Source organism: Alligator sinensis, unplaced genomic scaffold (genome assembly GCF_000455745.1).
Source record: "Alligator sinensis unplaced genomic scaffold, ASM45574v1 scaffold706_1, whole genome shotgun sequence".
Taxonomy (NCBI): domain Eukaryota; kingdom Metazoa; phylum Chordata; order Crocodylia; family Alligatoridae; genus Alligator; species Alligator sinensis.
In genome coordinates, this window is record NW_005842683.1 from 470,645 (window position 1) to 475,516 (window position 4,872).

The following is a 4,872-nucleotide window of genomic DNA, read 5'->3' on the forward strand; positions in this document are numbered from 1 at the left end:
GGCGGTGCTTCAACTAAACCAACTCTGAGATCCATTCTAATTGAAGTGCCTGCAGTGTCTTGTCTATCAGTATTCCCAAACTTCAAAATGTTGGGACCACCTTTCTTTAATACTAATATGCTAATTGGTGGAGCACATTTTTAACAATTTAAGTTCATCAAATTTACTTCAGTTTATGATTTATATGTGTCTATCCTTTTTTGTGTGTGTGCTTGAACTTAAAGGTTATCTTCAGCTGCTTTAGTATAGACAAAATGAGTAAAATTCTAGTTAGCATTACAAAAAATAATTTTAGCAAAAGTGCCAACTCTTTCAGTGGGATTTTTTAAAGCTTTAAACATGTTGCCAGGATTTAACTCATCTGGGCATTAATATCCATTTAAAGCAGTTTGACTGAATTGGTTGTGATCAGGAAGGCTCTGGACAATTAACAAGTTTTTGACCCTTTCAGTAGGTTTCAGGGCCAGATTCTTGGTGTAAGGTAGTGCTTCTCCTTCTTATAGTCCATCACTACACTAACTTAGGAGGAGAATCTACCCATGTGCCACCCATGTGGCATAGTATGGGTGGTTACTGTGCCATGCTTTAGTACTTCCATAAAGTAAGTACTAAATCACAGCACCACAGCAACCTTGCCGCCTGGTGACATGTAGATGCACCCAGTATTTAACAACTGCACCATCATGTAGGAGCTCTGTCATTTTGAAAGGAATCATACTTCTCAAACAGGCTAATGTTATGGACACAACCATCTTCCTTGTGGATCTAGTCTTCATTGCAGTCACTGCAGTTATCCCCCATGGATTTTATTTTGTTTTGGAGCATGCACCAAGAAAATGTGAAAACATTTAAAGGCAAGACTGAATAAAAGAAATGGGACCTACCAGGGGCCAGGTCACATTCATGAGATGCACACTTTCCATATCAAAGCGGATGGCAGCTACCTTCGTTGCATCACTTCCACTTTCACTTCATTCTGTAAGGGTACTGCTGAGGGCTGGAATCCTCATAAGGAGCATAAGTGAAAATTGGGTGAGCCTGTATTAGCTGAGTTCAAGCCAGAAGCAGAGGATAAAGATCATGACCATACAGCTCAACTAAGATTAGGCAGAAAGACAACACATCACAGAATTGTTCTTCATTCCCCATACATGGTATCGAGATCCCTGTGAGAAATGCCTGGGGGTGGCCACAGCTAAGAAGTATGAACAGAATTCTATTTTAGTGCTAAGATGTGCACGTAACACTTACAAATTTTGAGGTGTCCGAGCAATTCTTTTTTTTTACTTTTCATAAAACCTAAATTATGCTTACCCTCCTCAATACCTTATGCAGCCATGGAATTGCAGAAGTGTCTACATCCCACCACTCCCACTCCCACACATACACCAAGGCGGGTAGACTGCACTGCCAAAGCAGCAGTGAGGAACTTTTCTTAAGTCTCTCAAGCAGATAAGGATCTTCCCTCTTCCCTTTTCTTTTCCTCTGTGCTTGCTTGCGCATTCCAACCCTTCCCCTTCCCCATTTCCCCACCTGCCACTGCGATTGTCCCCAGATGATACAGGGCTGGTGGGGGGAGCATGGCTATAGAGATGTTTCTGCCTTGTTCCAGCCAGGCTTCATATGGAGCAAGGTTCAGCCAGAGACAGCAGCAACAGGAGTGGTTCCCTTCTCCCACACCTGCTCCCAATATGAAAGGAAACACCTCCGGGGACCAGAAAGGAAAGAGGGTCTGCTGCTTTTGCTGTTCTTTTTTCAACCTGACTGTAGATCTTGGCTGAAGTGTGCAAAAATGGCTCTGATTCTCCCCAGTACCTGAGCATACATAGTCATGTACCTGAGGAAACAGGGGAAGTGAGAAGGGGAGTCTTACTTGCTTTGGGCATTTAAAAAAGGTCCCCATCTGATGCTCCCATGGTATGTTTGATTAAAAAGAGGGTGCATCTCTGCCACTGGATCCACCCCGGTATGTAGCTACATTGTTATGATACAAAGCTAATATTTTCATAGCTCTACAGGACTGGAAGAGATTCAGTGCTGTGTATGAAGCATCCAAATCCATCTGTATTCCAGTTCAACTTCACCTTGGATTTGCAGAAATGCTGTTTAAACCCTGAAAATTGTTGGCAACCAAAAGGCATGACTAGACACTGCTTTTGCCCAATAATTATGGAACCAGCCCAGGAGACAAGAGACTACGGTGTATGAACTTCTCACATCACAGGCTGGTACTTCAATCACTAGGATCCAAGCCAGAGAGCACATTCCAATTTAAACCTAGCCACTAAGCAGCCAAGAGGAAAACAATCATAGGAAAGGATTAAGCAAGAAAAAAAGTGATTCCTTACTTTTACTGTTCATTGTGCATTTTGCATTACAGTCATGAGGAAAGTACTATCTTACAGCTGAGTTATTAGTGTACTGAAACACATGTGTAAATGGTGACCAGGGCTGGTTGGGGCAGGAGGGTGCTATGATGTGGGGATGCCTTCCAGCTAGAATGGGTTACCTAGAGAGGTGATGGAATTTCCATCCTTGGAGGTTTTTAAGGCCCGGCTCAACAAAGCCTTAGCTGAAATTATCTAGTTGTGGATGGTCCTTCTTTGAGCAGGGGTTGGATTAGATAACCTCCTGAGGTCCCTTCCAACCCTAATTTTCTATGATGCTATGATTCTATTATTCTATGTTAGACAAGTTATTGGGAACACATGCCCTTTCTCAAGTCTGGAAATGAAGCAGGTATAACCAAGGATGAAAACTAGGTAGAACAGATATTACCAAACACATCTCATTTCTTATATGCTCCCTTGAGCAAGGGTCCTCAACCTTTTCAGACCTGACACCCTTCATTTGATTTGAGGCATCACTTGTTTGACTCAGCGCCCATCCATAACTTTTGTAAATTAAGCAGCACCCCCTTTGAAACAGTAATTTATTTATTATAGTGCTTATCTCCTTGAGGAGGGTCTAGGTAGTAAGGGCTGGGCAGTGACCAAGCAGGGGTGAACCTGAGTTTGCACTTATCTTCTCACATATGCTTATCTCCTCACATCCTTCAAAATATCCCCTCATTTAGAATGACTGTCCAAGACCATTATAGCTATAATAGTACAACACTACTACAACCTGCGAAATATTTAAAACTTTAGTTTGGAAATGCCTGACATTCCTTCCATTATATGCATTTATTCACTTATTTCTCCTCCCCCTCCACCCCCAAATTGAAAGCCCACTTCATTACTTACAGCTAGAGACCTGTTAGTGAATACATTTCTATAAATAATGTTACCTGTTTCAACATCACTTTCCAAAGCATTGGGTAACCCTTTAAGCAGATACACAGTAGGTCTTCCAAGTATTAAGTCTGCTGCATCATATATATGGTCATTCATAAGTCAAGCATGAATTCAAGATATCGAGTCCAGTTTTACACAGGGGCAGATATAGTATTTACTAAAGGAAGGTGTGGTGTACCACCCTTCAGATCAAAACCAACAGTTGTGGATCCACTTCTGGTTTTCTATATACAAATTACCTATATGTCTATATAAATCAAAAAGGATCTGCATTCATGAAGGGGAGAAAGGAGGAATTGGGTAACTATAGGCCAGTTAGCCTTACCCCTATCCTTGGCAAGACCTTTGAGAAAATTGTTAAGGATCATGTTTGTGGGGGACCAGCCGGTAAAATAATGCTAAGGGGCAATCAGTGTGGGTTCATAGCAGGCAGATCCTTCCTCATTAACCTGGTTTCATTTTATGACAGGATCACAAAATGCTGGGCTGAAGGAATAGAGGTAGATGTTATTTACTTAGATTTTAAAAAGGCCTTTGACACAGTGTCACACCCAATTCTTATAAGTAAACTAAATGGTTGCAATGTACATTATTGCACAGTCCAGTGGGTAGAAAATTGGCTTATGGGATGCACCCAGAGAGTGGTGGTGGATGCATCAGTTGCTACCTGGAGAAATGTAGGCAGAGGAGTCCCCCAAGGCTCTGTCTTGGGACTGGTACTATTCAATATCTTCATTAGTAACTTGGACGAGGGAGTAGAAAACACCCTGTCCAAGTCTGCTGATGACAACAAACTATGGGGGAGGTAAACAAACTAGAGGGCAGGGATTGAATCCAGGCTGATTTGGACAGGCTGGGGAAGTGGGCAGAACAGAATAGGATGCAGGTTAACAAGGATAAGTGTCATGTGTTGCACCTGGGGAGGAAGAGTCATCAACACTCCTATAGCCTGGGAGGTACCATTCTAAGTAGCACAACTGTGGAAAGGGATCTCAGAGTCATAGTCGACTCCAAAATGAACATGAGTCACCAGTGCAATGAGATAATAAGTAAAGCAAATTTCACCCTTTCCTGCATAAGCAGGTGCATCACAAACAGGTCTAGGGAGGTGATATTTCCCCTCTATGCGGCATTGGGCAGGCCACAGCTCGAGTACTGTATCCAGTTTTGGGCACTGCACTTCAGGAGGGATGTGGATGGCCTGGAGAGGGTTCAGAGGAGGGCCACTCATCTGGTTAAAGGCCTACAGAAAAACCCCTATGTGGACCGATTGGGAGACCTGAACCTCTTCAGCCTCCACAAGAGGAGGCTCAGAGGTGATCTAGTGGCTGCCTACAAACTCATCAGGGTGGGGTCAGCAAAAAATAGGGGATACAATATTTACCAGGGCACCCATTAGGGTAACTAGAAATAATGGCCATAAACTGAAAGAGGGAAAATTTAGACTGGACATAAGGAAAACATTATTTACAGTGAGGGCTGCCAAAATATGGAATACACTTCCAAGGGAGGTGGTGCTCTCCCCTTCCTTGGAGGTATTTAAAAGGAGATTGGACAGACACCTGGCTGGGGTCCT

At 42.9% G+C, this 4,872-nt stretch overlaps 1 protein-coding gene across 1 annotated transcript in view; it reads right to left on the reverse strand.

Annotated features, from left to right (window-relative positions):
* The window catches only part of LOC102376057 (olfactory receptor 4S2-like), a 12,008-nt gene that overhangs the window by 4,398 nt on the left and 2,738 nt on the right, over positions 1–4,872 (reverse strand). Inside the window, exon 2 of the mRNA XM_006033958.1 lies at positions 885–1,047. The gene's annotated coding sequence lies outside the window, so the exon portion shown is untranslated. The remainder of the gene's footprint in view (positions 1–884; positions 1,048–4,872) is intronic.